The sequence below is a fragment of the Chiloscyllium plagiosum genome, unplaced genomic scaffold, assembly GCF_037043375.1.
Source record: "Chiloscyllium plagiosum isolate Xiang-an unplaced genomic scaffold, Cpla_swu_hap1 HiC_scaffold_9, whole genome shotgun sequence".
In the NCBI taxonomy this organism is placed as follows: Eukaryota; Metazoa; Chordata; class Chondrichthyes; order Orectolobiformes; family Hemiscylliidae; genus Chiloscyllium; species Chiloscyllium plagiosum.
This window is the reverse complement of record NW_028270147.1, coordinates 32,444,208-32,460,329: the sequence shown is the minus strand read 5'-3', so window position 1 is coordinate 32,460,329 and position 16,122 is coordinate 32,444,208.

Here is a 16,122-nt window from a genome sequence, read left to right as displayed (position 1 = left end):
CAACGCCACCCTCCCACTCCCCCCATCTCCTTCCACTGATCCCTTCACCTACCTCCATTACTCAGCCTCCAATTAGAGCCCTTTTCCTGTCCTCTTGCCTGCCCTCGATCTCTTCATTTGAAAACTGCCGATGTGACATCGGCCATCTCAATTTCTCTGTCCCTCTCACCAACTCTAATCTGTTCCCTTTTGAAATTGCCACTCTATTAGGTCCTCCCCTAACTTTGTTATCAAACTGGCCGACAAAGGTGGTGCTGTTGTAGCCTGGTGCATTGAGGTGTACCTTGTGGAATCTAAACACCAACTCTTGGACACTTCTTCCTACCACCCCATGGACCATGACTCCACATCCGAACATCAATCCATTGTTGCCAGGACTGTCACCGACCTAATTAACTCCAGAGATCTTCCCCCCCCAACTGCCTTCAATTTTATCATCTCCCAACCCTGGACAGCCCTCTTCTACCTCCCTCCTAAAATCCACAAACTAGATTGTCTTGGTAGACCTATCGTATCAGTCTGTTCATGACCTACATCCACAATTCCTCTGATCCCCTCCACCATATTGCCAATTTCCAGTTCTCTGGCCCTAGCTCCCTTCTGTTCACCATGGATGTTCAATCTCTCCATACCTCCATTCCCCACCAGGATGGTCCCTCGACTTCTTCCTCACTAGAGGCCTGAACAATCTCCATCCACTATCACTCTCTGCTGCCTGGCTGAACCTGTTCTCTCACTGAACAATTTCTCCTTTAATTCATCTCACATCTGCCAGGTCAAAGAGTGCTTATGGGCACTCACATGGGTCCCAGTTATGCCTGCCTCTTATGGGTTATGTGGAACAATTCTTGTTCCAGTCTTAGACTGACCCCCTCCCACAATTATTTCTTCACTTCATGCTCCCACCAGGACTGTGAACATTTTTTTCATTTTGCCTCCAATTCCCACCCACCTCCCACCCCCATAACTTCCAATTCATCCGTTTTTGGCACTTCCCTTCCTTTCCTTGATCTCTCTGTCTCCATTTCTGAGCATAAACTGTTCACTGCTATCCACTACAAAGCCACGGACCCCCATAGCTACCTTCACTACAGCTTGTCACACCCCACGTCCTGCAAAGACTCCATCCCATTCTCCCAGTTCCTTCGCCAAAGTCGCATCTATTTGGATGATAGCACCTTCCAAAACAGAGTTGCCGACATGGCTTACTTCTTCCATGACCATGGTTTCCCACCCACTGTGAATGACAGGGCCCTCTATCACATCCAACCTATCACTTTGCTTCCACACTTTCCCCTTTCCATCGCTCACAACAGCGTGATCGGGTTCCCCTTGTCCTCACTGTTAATCCCACCAGCCTCCACATTCAAGCATCATTCTCCACCATTTCAGACAACTCCAGCAGAATGCCACCACCAAACACATCTTCCCCTAACTTCCCCAGTCTGCATTTTGCATGGATCATTCCCTCGAGGAGTGTCTAGTCCATTTTACAACCACCAACACCATATACTGTTCCCATGGTACCTTCCCATGTAGCCACAAAAGGTGCAACACCTGCCTCTTCACCTCCTTATTGCTCACCATCCAAGGACCTAACAGTCTTTCGAGGTGAAGCAGGATTTCACCTGTACCTCCTCCAATCTTGTCAATTGTATTCGCTGCACCCAATGTGGCCTACTCTACATCAGAGAAAACAAACGCAAACCAGATGACCGCTTTGTGGAACACCTCTGAACTGTGTGCAAGTATGACCCCGACCTTCCCATAGCCAGTCATTTTAACACAGTGTCTTGCTCACATGCCCACAGGTCTGTCCTCAGGATGCTGTAGTGTTCCAGTAAAGCACAAACTGGAGGAACAGCATCTCATCTTCAGACTAGGCACTTTACAGCCTACTGGACTTTAATTGAGTTCAACACCTTCAAATTGTGAACCAACTCCCATTTCTTCCATTTCTTTTTATCTTACTTGTTACATTCTCCCATTTTTTTCCCTTCCTTTTAGCTTTATTTATACATTCCCAAATCATCATGTCCTCTCTCTCTCCTTCCCCAACTCCAGGGGAGCTGTCTGCTCTTTGAAATCTGGTAGTTAGACACACCAAGGTTCTGCCATTCTCACATATGGCTCAATTAATCTGAATCATCAACATCTTTTCTTCATCAGCATTCTACACCCATCACTCCCCACACTGCCCTCCACACTTCACTTCAGCTCTGATGAAGAGTCAACTAAACTCGAAACACTTGTTTTCTCGCACTCCATGGATTCTGTCTGACCTGCTGTGATTTTTGGAATTTGTTGTTTTTAATAATAGAAGAGGTAGGCATGTTCTAGTTACCCAATAATTCACATCAATCTTATTCCTCATGAAATAACACATGTATGATCCTTAAACTTTTGGTAATTTTGAAATTGTGTTATTAAGTAGCCTGTGACTTTCATAAGGGGCAGCACGGTAGCAAACAGCCAATGGGCGCCTTCAAACCAGCATCTATAGGAAAGCAATACATATGGACCAAATATTGAACTACATAAACATTCATCCCAACATTCACAAACGAAGCTGCATCAGAACATTATTTCAACGAGCCAACACACACTGCAGCACAAAGGAACTACGCAAAGCAGAGGAAAACCACCTATACCGCATATTCAAAAAGAATGGGTACCAATGAACACAGTCCACCGATTTGTCAGCAACAAACCCAAACAATCAGACAAACAACGTCCAGAAACCATAACCACTCTCCCCTAAATCAAAGACATCTCCAAATGACTGCCATACTACTCAGAGCCCTTGGCATCATGGTAGCCCACAAACCTACCAACACACTAAAACAGCAGCTAATGAACTTGAAACTCCCTATACAGGTAACAAGCAAAACTAATGTCATTTACAAACTACTTTGCAAGAACAGTGACAAACACTACATTGTTCAAACAGGCAGAAAACTAGCCACCAGGATACATGAACATCACCTAGCCACAAAATGACATAATCCTCTCTCACTACTATCCTTACATACAGATAAGAAAGGACACCACTTCGACTGGGACAACACATTTCCCTTAGGACAAGCCAAACAGAGACATGCACGAGAATTCCTAGAAGCATGGCATTCCAACCGGAACTCTATCAACAAACACATCGAGTTAGACCCTATCTACCACCCCCTGAGAAAAATAACAGGAAATGACGTCACCACAGGAAGTGACATCACCAGCCCAAAGAAACCCAAACATATAAATAGAAAGCAGGAATCATGTACAGTACTTCACCTGATGCCCATTGAAGATCTTACCTAGTAGGGTAACGAAACATCTGGAAATGAACCTTCCAGCTCAGTGAGCAAACCTACATCCAGTTGCAGAGCATTATAATATTTTTGGATGGTTGACTTAAGTTTTGCCAAACAGCCTTTATTTTCTGTAATTTTCTCAAAGCTTTGCCCTAAATGATGCCCAAGGCTTTTTGCTAATCACAATTTTATCAAAATCAAGCCCCTTTTAATTAAGGATTCAAGCCATTACATCAGAAAGCAAGCTTTCCTCATATGGCATGTCCCAATAGGTTTGTAAATTGGTTAAGTTTGAGGCAATAGGTTACACAGTTTAAATAAGAAGAGGAGTTGCATAATCTTACTAACTGGATGATCTACCTCGGAGTGAATGTGATCACTTAGAAGATCTGAGAAGTTCACTTTGGGGAGACACTGTGAACAATCGCAACATCATCAACCAAAAATAGTAGGTTACAGATAATTGAAAGATTTGTCTCAAAATGGTTTTCTTGTATTTTTGAATACTGCTGTACAGTAGAATGAAATTGTATCTGTTGTCACAAGGAGTTTTTTCATGACAGTTTGATAGTTACTTAGATGTCTGAAGTCTGATCTGTCTAAAGATTAATCAATCACACTGTCAGGTCCTTCCTTATAGTCTCAGACTGACCAGCATTGCCAATCACAGAGTTCATGACCTGTTATGTAACTATATGATATGCATTATGTAATTAGGAACTGACAACATTGGCATTATTTGAGATATTCTAGAGGTTAGGCTAACATGATCATTTTTTACGATCTGCTCTCTTTATCCAGAAAAATAGTTTAATGAAACTGGCTCAACTCCAATAACCTTGTTGAAAAGGCCTACTTAAAAGTCTTAGCACTGATACATGAAACTCGTGAATTTGTTTCAGCTCCAACTGAGCTCTCCAGTGACACCAATCCTTCTTCCCCACTCCCCCACTCCTTGAGACATAAGCTTTCTACACTGGCTTCTTACGAATGGTATCTTGCACCAACCAATGATCAGGAGTGTGCAGCAGAACATCACTACAAAGCCTAGGAACCAAGCATTGGGTCAAAGCACATTAGAACATTGCAACCATCCTTGAGCAAAGATGAAGGAGGCATTGTGAAGACACCCAATCCCATCTCTGTTGTCCACCAACCCACGTTTTCTGGGCTGTAACCACATGGAAACCAATTTCTAATATTGCAGCTCTATCTGTCATTATGACATAGGTGAAACTTAAGGGTGTTTATCCAACGCTTTCATCATGGAGAGACACAAACCTGCTTGAGTCAAGCAATGATATCACACAGCCAGCTTTGCCCTCACACTGAGCATTACAGTGAGATCAGACACCAGTGTTAGAAACTGGACACAGTTGAGGCGGGAGGCCATGCAGCTAGTTTCAGTGAAAGAAATTGAAATAAACTGATTATTATTGACTGGCTGATCTCTCTAGGAATGAATGTGCTCAGTTAGAAAATGTTTTCGCTGTGAACAAAATGCCATCAACATAATCAACTGATAGATTAGATATAAGGCTGTGGATATTGGAAGTTTATCTGATTAAGGCTACTTTGTAACTAATGAATGTTTTAACAAACTATTTGATTTATGTAACAGTTAGAAATATTGATGTGGGGTAAGGGTGGGTTCTTTGAAATTGCTGTAGCTGGTATGTCTTGAAAAATGTTGCTTACAAACTGTAGAATCCTGATGGCCACATTTCCAACAAAGACAAGTGGCTTTTCTGATTCTGGCATCAAATTATCATCAGTGGCTCCTAATGTCTCGGTTTTGTAAATGTAGATAATTATTTTGTGGCAAAGAATCCCATTGCTGCCCATTGCAAGTGTTCCCTGGCCTCGAGGATGTGATTACATAGAAACCTGTTATTGAATACTTGCACTGTAAGTTATTGCAGCCTCAGTCAGTGAAGCCCAAGGGTGCTAATCAAACATAATTTCAGCTGTTTTCACCCTTTTAACTAGATGAGTCAAATTACGATGTCACAGGACAAGTCTTATCTGCACCATGCCTGCATCACAGTGAGATCAAGCATCACAGTGAGATCAAACATCACAGTAGTTTAAGACTGCAGAATCAGTTTAAGTGAAAGTAATGGAACTGCTAACTGGTTGATCTATCTATCTAATGCTGAATGAGATCAGCTTGAAAATCAGAACAAGTTTACTTCATGAAAGAAGCATGAGCTGTGGTAACATCATGTATTGTGGATTCAAGGAAGGTTACTGAAAATATAAAGCTTTGTTTGTGTTACCATGGTCATCTTGCATTGTAACTGGTGAAGGACTTATAAACCCAATAAATATACCGATAAATAAATATGCAGTATGGAATGATTTTATTTGCTGTCAGTAAATCTTGTGTGTTATTGCTGGTACGTAGCTGTGTACCAAGACCCTGATCTCTCTGATGATTAGATCAGAGTGGTGCTGGAAAAGCACAGCAGGTCAGGTAGCATCCGAGGAGCAGGAAAATCAATGTTTCGGGCAAAACCCCTTCATCAGGAATAGAGGCAGGAAGCCCGGGATAAAATCTCTCCACCCTGGATGCTCCCTGCCTCCATTCCTGATGATCTAAACTCTGGTTTCCAGCATCTGCAGTCCTCACCTTTGCCTCTCTGATGATTAATCAGTCTGACTTTCAGGTCCTTGCTTGGAGTCCTGAATGACTAGCATCACCAATCAGAGTTAAGTACTCATTCCCCTCCTGATGGCAATATTTGAGATACTCTGGAGGTTAGACTAAAATGATTTATGTTTGCGATCTACTCTCTAAAGACCCAAGTAGACATTTTCCCTTGTCCAGAAAAATAGAGTTCAATGAAACTGATTTATGGATAGCTTTTCTCCAAGCAAGGACCTGTTGAAAAGCCTCAGCACTGATACACTCAGCTCGTGAATTTAATTCATTTCCAGCTAAGGTCCGCACCAGCAGTGATCAACTCCATTGTTTGCCTCTGGACTAAGATATAATCAGTGGATTCTGATCACTGGTGTCTGATACTAACTGATGATTTTGAGTGTACAGCAACACAGGACTCCATATGCACTGTTTCAAAGACAATTGCAATCATGCTTCACCAAAGGAAAATTATATCAAGAAGATGAACAATCCCATCACCATTGCCCACTGGCCATATTTGCTGGGTTGTAAGAACAAAAAACAAAGAACCTTAGAGCACAGGAACAGGCCCTTTGGCCCTCTAAGCCTGTGCCAATACTGATCCTCTATCTAAACCTGCCACCTATTTTCTAAAGGTCTGTATCCCTTTGCTCCCTGCCCATTCATGAATTTGTCTAGATACATCTTAAATGATGCTATCGTTCGCACCCCTACCACCTCTGCTGGCACCGCATTCCAGGCACCAGCATCCTAAATATGAGGAACTTTCCACACATATCTCCCCTCAACTTTTCCCATCTCACTTTGAACTCATGACCCCTAGTAACTGAGTCCTCCACTCTGGGAAAAAAATTCCTCGCTATCCACCCTGTCTATATCTCATGATTTTGTAGGCTTCAGTCAGGTCCCCCTCAACCTCTTTCTTTCCAATGAAAATAAGCCTATTTTACTCAACCTCTCCTCATAGCTACACCCTCCATATCAGGCAACATCCTGGTGAACCTCCTCAGCACTCTCTCCAAAGCATCCACATCCTTTTGGTAATGTGGCAACCAGAACAGTACGCAGTATTCCAAATGTGGCTGAACCAAAGTCTTATACAACTGTAACATGACCTGCCAACTCGTACTCAATACCCCATCCGATGAAGGAAAGCATGCCATGTGTCTTCTTGACCACTCTACTGACCTACATTGCCACCTTCAGGGTACAATGCACATGAACATCCATGCTCTATACATCAATTTTCCCCAAGAATTTCCCATTTACTGTATAGTTTGCTCTTGAATTGCATCTTCCAAAATGCATCACATCGCATTTGTCTGGATTGAACTCCATCTGCCATTTTCTCTGCCCAACTCTCCAATCTGTCTATATTCTGCTGTATTCTCTGACAGTCCCCTTTACTATCTGCTACACCGCCAATCTTAGTGTCATCTGCAAACTTGCCACACCTTCCTCCAGATCACTTATGTATATATCACAAACAACAGTGGTCCCAGCACGGATTCCGTGGAACACCACTGGTCACAGATCTCCATTTTGACAAGCTCCCTTCCACTATTACGCCCTGTCTCCTGTTGCCCAACCAGTTCTCTATCCACTTAGCTAGAATACTCTGGACCCCATGCGCCATCACCTTCTTCATCAGCTTCCCAAGGGGAACCTTATCAAAAGCCTTATGAAAGTCCATGTATATGAAATCTATATCCCTTCCTTCATCAATCAACTTTGTCACCTCTTTGAAGATTTCTATTAGGTTTGTTAGACATGACCTTCCCTGCACAAAACCATGCTGCTGATCATCGATAAGCTGATTTTCTTCCAAATGGGTGTATAGCCTCCCTACTACTGACGTCAGGCTCACAGATTTGTATTTACCTGGATTATCCCTGTTACCCTTCTTAAACAAGGGGACGATATTAACAATTCTCCAGTCCTCTGGGACCTCCCCCATGTTCAAGGATAAGCGCATGGAAGCCAGTTTATAACATAGATCTGTCCTCGTAACATAAATTAAAACCCAAGGCTGTTCATCCAACATTTTCATCAAAGTGAGATACCTAACCGATAGAGATTGCTTGGCTGGTGGTGGCAAGGGCACTACTTCTGCACCACAACACATTGCCCTCAAAGCTGCTGCTGGGTGAGGGGTAGGAGTAGGGGGCAATGAGACTGTCACACATCGCCTTCTGGAATGTGCTTTTGTGAAGAAGGTCTGGAGAAAATGCAATGGTTTTTGCCCAGAGCAGCTCCTTGATGCAGGACTCTGCATTATGGCTGTTCCCCGGGATGCACACTGAGACCAAAATTGACTGCAACTGAAGGACAATCAACTCGATGAAAGGTGCCCTATGGTCTGCCCAAAACTGTGGCCTTCCAGAGCAAAGGGTTGACCCTGATTGAGTGTTGCAGACTGGCACATTTCAAGGTTGAGGACTACGTGCTGAGGGATGCACTAAAGCTTGAGGTAGCTGCTGCAGTGGGAAAGTCCACCATCTGAGACCTTTCTGCTGAAGTTAAATGGGGGTCTGTTCAGTTATTGGACTCCCCCAGTGCCTCAAATATATGTAAATATAACCTTACACAAGTAAGAGATTCCTTTGGTTTATTTATTGGATAAAGTCCAATTTCAGTATTTGTTTTGTTTTCTTTATATGCTATTGTGCAGAGCAAAACTGTTTTAGTACCTATATATTATATATATATATATATATTTATGGATAACATACATTAAAATATGCTAACTATTAGAGTCAAACAATGACAATACATGGCTGGTTGAGTCAAGCAACGATGTCACAGAACTAGCTTTACCCTGACCCTGAGATCATGGTGAGATCAGATATCAGCATAGCTTCAGAAACTGGACGCAGTTGATGCAAGAGGCTGCACAAACTCCTTCAGTGCAAGAAACAAAGTAAATTAAAAGTTAACTGGCTGATCTCTCTTGGAGTGAATGTGATTGGCTAAATGATCTGAATGAGGAGATTGTGCACAATGGGAACATCAACAAGAAGATTCAAAGGTGATTTGTAGATGTTGAAGGACAACTCAGTTAATACTGTTGAGTTCTATGAATTGTGATGAGTAAATCTTCTGTGCCAGATTCCATATTGTCTTAGACACATTTGGGCTCTTCTGCAGGTTCCACCTTGGAGTTCCTGATTGGCCAGCACTGTCAGTCTGAGTGCGGTATTCTGTTAATATATTCAGCTGCTTATTAGCATCATCAGCAAAGTTGAAGATGTCCCAGAGATTGGACAAAAATTGTTAGCCACACTTTAAAGTCCAGGGTTGAAACTTTGCCTCAGCTACCTGCAGTATTTTCTAAAACATAATGAAACTTCTGACTATCTCGGCAAGGACTTGTCAAAAAGTCCCAGTCATAACAATACACATAGTCTACTAAAACTTCAATTCAATTCATGACTAAGTCACACAACTTCAGATGAATAGTGTCTAGTTCCCATAATTATATGAAATGTGAGGCACAAAGTCAGCACAAACCTAAAAAACACAAAATCACTGCTTCAAAACACACTGGCATATTCATGGAATCACTATAGTGTGGAAACAGGCTATTCGGCCCACCAAGTCAACACTGACCCTCCAGAGAGTAACCCAACCAGATCCATTCCCCTATTGCTCTACCTTCTCCTGAATGATGCACCTCGCCTACACATCCCTGAACACTATTGATAATTTAGCATGGCCAATTCACCTAACCTACACATCTTTGAATTGTGGGAGGAAATCCACACAGACACAGGGCGAATGTGCAAACTCCACACAGTCACGGTTGGGGCGGCACGGTGGCACAGTGGTTAGCACTGCTGCCTCACAGCGCCAGAGACCTGGGTTCAATTCCCGCCTCAGGCGACTGACTGTGTGGAGTTTGCACATTCTCCCCGTGTCTGCGTGGGTTTCCTCCGGGTGCTCCGGTTTCCTCCCACAGTCCAAAGATGTGCAGGTCAGGTGAATTGGCCATGCTAAATTGCTCATGCTAAATTGCCTGTAGTGTTAGGTAAGGGGTAAATGTAGGGGTATGGGTGGGTTGCGCTTCGGCGGGGCGATGTGGACTTGTTGGGCCGAAGGGCCTGTTTCCACACTGTAAGTAATCTAATCTAGTCACACAAGGCTGGATTTGAATCCAGGTCCCTGGCACTGTGATGCAGTAGTGCTAACCACAGAACCATTGTGCTGCCCCACAAGCAGGGAGTGAACTCTATTCCTGAAAAGGCTAGTAATTTCTTCACTATTGCCCACCTCCATATTCACTGAATTGGATCCATAGGGAAACTTGTTTTTACATTCCAGATCATTCTGCCATTGCAATCTAAATAAAACCCTGAATATATAGCAAAAAGGTACATCAAGTTGAGGTGTTTAGCTGGTTAAGTCAAATGACAGAGAAGCTTCACACTTCATACTGAGCATTTCTGAGTGAGATCAAATCTGATAATTTTGTAATCTCAACACAATTGAGGCAGGAGGCTGCGTAATGAATTTGAGTGAACAAAAAGGAATTGCACAGATTGTTACTGAGTGATTGATCTCTCTAGGAGTCAATGTGATTGGCTGGAACATCTGAACAACTTTCCCTGATGAGAGAAATGTGACCAACAGAAACATTATTTGTTGAACTGTCTGTCTTAGCACAGCTATCTTGTATCATAATTAATGAACATCTTCGTGAGTTTTTGATCCATATAACTGAGCCGGTGATATTGTTGCAGTGTAGGATGTATTAGTTAAAGTTGCTGTTGCTAGGGAACTTTCAATACTGTTGCTCATACATCGTGGAGTCTTGGAACCTGGTTACTAATTGTTACACAGCCCCACTCTCGGTTACTTCTTTGTTGAAACCTCACCTGCCCTGGATTTGGTGTTCACTCCTTGTTGTCTGCAGTTTATAACTACTTGCCATTACTGCTGGTCTCGCATGTATCACTGATGTCTGAAGTGTCGATGGTAGTCGCCAGTCCTATGAGGATACCATGTTAAAGTCCCAGGAAAGCAGTTATCACCAGCCCTACTCCCATTACCTACATGAACAAATTAGAATGGTGGTGCAGTGGTAATGTGACTACACTAGTAGCACAAATGCCCAAAAGAATACTTGAGAACGCAAAATCAAATCTCATCAGGGCAGCTGATGGAATATCAATACAATTGATTGTAAATCTGAATCTCAGTGACAGTGACCATGAAGCTATCATCAGCTCTTGTTAAAAACCTATATAGTTCAATACTATCCTTTAAAAAATGAAATTTGCCGTCTTACCAGTCCAGTCTACATGTGATTCTAGGTTCATAATAATATAATTGATTCTTAGGTGCCATCTGAAATGATCTAATAAATCACTCCATTCAATTACAGTTAGGGATGGGCAACAAATTATGGCACTCCCATATCTCTAACAGAATAAATTAAAAGACTATTAGAACTGGTTCATCAACTATGGTCATTCTCTTCGGCAACAAGATGTATAAAGCATTTAGAAATGGATTTAATTAATCTTAGACCTCCATCGATATCTTTGAACTTCCCTAATTTTATTGTCATCAACTCGACATAAGTGTGCCCTGGTCAATGGATCAAACACTATCAACAATTGGAATGCTCATCTCCATTCTCATTATTGCTCACTGAACCTAGGCCCAGTTATCTGGCTTATAACCACATGGGGACCTGTTTTTTATAGTGTAATTCATTCTGATCCAAATGAAGCCCAGTGGTGTTTTCCCAAAACTTTCATCAATATTGAAACTCTTTAACGTCAAATGGGATGTCTCACACTCACAGTGAGCATTACAGAGAGATCAGACATCTCAAAAAGTTTGGCAACAATGTCATTTTAAAAGGAAGAAGAGAGACAAAGCATTTGGACATTGGGGTGGCACGGTGGTTCAGTGGTTAGCACTGTTGCCTTACAGTGCCAAGGACCTGGGTTCGATTCCCACCTTGGACGACTGTCTGTGTGGAGTTTGCACATTCTTCCCATGTTTGCATGGGTTTCCTCCCACAATCCAAAGATGTGCAGGTCAGGTGAATTGGCTATGCTAAATTTCCCATTGTGTTAGGTACACTAGTCAAGGGTAAATGTAGGGGAATGGGTCTGGATGGGTTACTCTTTGGAGGGTCGGCGTGGACTTGTTGAGTCTAAGGGCCTGTTTCCATATTGTAGGGAATCTAATCTAAAACAGTGACCATTTGGGAAGTGAAACCACCGGAGAAATAAATCTACACAGCAGTCTGACCCAGCAGTGAACCTGTACAGCTGACTACTTCTGCTGTTTGGTTTCAAGTATCTCTGGACATCGGAATTTATAGAGTCATAAAGACATACAGCACAGAAACCGACCCTTCAGTCCAACTCATCCATGCTGACCAGATATCCTAAATTAATCTAGGCCCATTTGCCAGCACTTGGCACATATCCCTCTAAACCCTTCTTATTCATATACCCATTCAGATGCCTTTTAAATAGGAGCATTTTAAACAGTCCTTGGATAACCATATGGATGATGATGGGACAGTACAGGGGTATGGACTTAGATTAGTTCACAGGTCGGCAAAACATCCAGAGCTGAAGGGTCTGTTCTGCGCTGTATTGTTCTATGTTCTACGTTCTACGTAGTTGTACCAGCCTCCACCATTTCCTCATGCAGTCCATTCCACAAGTGTCCCCACTTTGTGTAAAAAGGTTGCCCCTTAGGTCCCTCTTAAATCTTTCCTTCTCACTTTAAATCCATGTCCTCTAGTTCTAGAGTCCCCCCACCCCAGGGAAAAGATCTTGTCTATTTACCTTATACATGCCCCTCATGATTTTATAAACCAGTTCTTCTAAGAAAAATAAACAAATAGTGAAATACACAACTGACCTTGGAGAAACATGTGTGGGGGAGCTTACAGCAGGAGAGCAGCTAAGTGGCTAGTTTTAATGTACGGCCTCATTTTTTTTGTAAATCTACAATTGTGAGTAGAGTGTGTTGTTTTTTGATTAAATGTTTTTATTGATTTCTATCTCTTGATTAAACTTTAAAAATATAAAACCTATGTAGTAAGTTAGCCTGGAACAATGTTTTGAAGGAATAGGTCAGTGCTATTTTCTGGGTCTGTAAATTGCTACAAGTAAAGGTGGCCATTAGTAGAGTGATGTGCTCTTCCTGTTAGGTATGGGAGATTAGGGAGAGTTTCCATGTTATTGGTGATTATGTCTGCAGGAAGTGTGTTTGATTGTGAATCATGTCAGATTGCATGGATCGATTGGAGCAGCAGTTAGAGGCAATAAGGAATTTACAGCAGCCGGGGGTGTAATGGATGGCATTTTCAGGAAGGGTGAAAACCCGCAGACACAGTCAGGTAGATGAGTTACCTTCAGGAAAGGGAAGGGTAGGCAGGTAACGCAGGAGTCTCCTGCTGCTATCCTCACCTCAAAAAAGTATGCTGTTTTGGAAAATGTAGGGGGTGATGGACCCTTAGGAAAATGATGCACTGAGAGCCAGGTTTCTGTACCGAGACTGACTCTAATGTAATGAGAGATATGTCAAGTTCCAAGTGATCGATTGGTGCTCTCTAGTCAGAGGCACAGACAGATGTTTCTGCAGCCAACATTGAGATATCAGAATGGTATGTTGTCTCCCTGGTGCCAGGATCAAGAATATCTCAGAGAAAGTGCAGAATATTCTCAAAGGGGAGAGTGACCAGCAGGATGTCATTGTACACATTGGGTCTAAGGACATAGGAAGAGAAAAGGAAGAGATTCTGAGGAGAGAATATGGGAAGTTAGGTAGGACTTTAAAAAGGAGGTCCTCAAGGATAGTAATATCTGGATTATTCCTGGTACCATGAGTTTAGGAATAGGAGGATCGACCAGATGAATGTATGACTGAGGAGCTGGTGCAGAGGAAAAGGATTCACATTTTGGATCAGTGGAATTTCTTCTGGGGCAGAAGTAACCTGTATAAGAAGGACTGATTGTCCCTGAAGGGGACTAATAACTGGCAGGTAGATTTGCTACAGCTGCTTGGGAGGATTTAAACTAGTGAGGGGGTATTGAGAGTGGGTGAGTTGGTGGGACCCAGGAAGATAGTGAGGAAAGAGATCAGTCTGAGACTGGTGCAGGTGGGAAAAGGAGCAAGTCAATCAGTCGGGAGGCAGAGCAAAGCAGGGAACAAGGTAGGACTGATAAATTAAACTGCATTTATTTGGATACAAGAGGCCTAACTGGCAAGGCAGATAAACTCAGGGCATGGTTGGGAATTATGGGACTGGGATATCATAGCAATTACAGGGACATGGCTCAGGGATGGACAGGACTGGCAATTTAATGTTCTAGGGTATAGATGCTATAGGAAGGATAGAAAGGGGAGCAAGATAGGAGGGGAAGTGGTGTTTTTGATAAGGCATAACATTACAGCTGTATATAGGGAGGATACATCCAGGGAATAAGTCCAGGCAAATTATTTGGGTGGAACTGAGAAATAAGAAAGGGATGATCACCTTATTGGGATTGTACTATAGACCCCTCAATAGTCAGTAGGAAATTGAGAAACAAATTTGTAAGGAGATCTCAGTTATCTGCAAGAATAATAGGGTGGTTACGGTAGGGAATTTTAACTTTCTAAATAAAAACTGGAACTGCCATCATGTTAAGGGTTTAGATGGAGAGGAATGTGTTAAGTGTTGTGATAAAGCTGCTCCTTTAACAAGGTTATACAGCCCTTGGCTTTCTTTTTTCAGGGAGGTCGTAAATGACACAGACTCTGAAAAGTCTGGAGGTGAAGGGTTTTAGGGCCAATTTGATAATAGCTAACAGAGACTGCCTCAGACAGAAGGCTTTCAAGTTAAAAGAAAACACTTGTACAATGAAAGGGGAGTGGCCAGTTCTCCCAACTCAGCATTTCTCTGGTTTGGTTTGGTTCTGTTTAGGAGAAAGTGAGGTCTGCAGATGCTGGAGATCAGAGATGGAAATGTGTTGCTGGAAAAGCGCAGCAGGTATAGTTGGTGGGGGCGGAGGTGACGTCATCGTCGGCGGCGGCGGCAGGTATTGCAGCGGGTGATGTAGCGGCCGCGTGCGTAATGGCGCCAGACTGATTTCGGAGGCCGATGGAAGATTCTGGAACAGTTGAGGAATCCGGAGTGTGGGGGTATAGTCGGTGGGGGCGGAGGTGACGTCATCGTCAGCGGTGGCGGCAGGTATTGCAGCGGGCGATGTAGCGGCCGCGTGCGTAATGGGGCGGAGGTGACGTCATCGTCGGCGGCGGCGGCAGGTACTGCAGCGGGCGATGTAGCGGCCGCGTGCGTAATGGGGCAGAGGTGACGTCATCGTCGGCGGCGGCGGCAGGTATTGCAGCGGGCGATGTAGCGGCCGCGTGCGTAATGGGGCGGAGGTGACGTCATCGGCGGCGGCGGCAGGCGGAGGTGACGTCATCGTCGGCGGCTGAAGAAGGGCTAATGCCCGAAACGTCGATTCACCTGTTCCCTAGATGCTGCCTGACCTGCTGCGCTTTTCCAGCAACACATTTCCATCTTTGGTTCTGTTTAGCAGTAGTGTGAAAAAAGAGCTGCTGGACCCAAAGAAGCAGGTCCAGGCTGGTCTCTCTCTGACATCTACCCTGTAAGAACTTGTGCTTGATTTTACCTTTTGTGCCAAGGAGTGTTTATCGGGATTGTTGCCAGCATCATTTGGAACAGCATCGTTAAGTTGGGATGATCTGTTGGGTTTTTGGAGAGGTTAGATAGTTTGGTATTCTGTTTTCTGTTGTTTGTGTTTCATTCAGTAATCTTGTAAATAAATTCTGTTTTGTTTAAAACTAAGTGGCTTGACCAGCTGCATTACTCTTGGAATATCCACTGTACAACACTTAAAACAACTAGCAAAGTTAGGGTCTGGGCTACCTTCTTGAAATGTTTTGAGGGGTCTGGCCTGGTCCATGACAGCGTACACAAGAATCTTTTCTAATTCAGTTTGTGGATGTACCTACAAGAGGAAGTGAAAAACGTAGCTGCAAAATAAGGCAGAGTGTCAGTGGGGTAGCACTTTGGGACCAGTGACCATAATTCTATTAGATTTAAAATAGTAATGGAAGAGAATAGACTGGATCTAAAAGGAAAGAGCTCTAAATTGGAGGAAGGCCAATTTTGATGGTTTTAGACAAGAA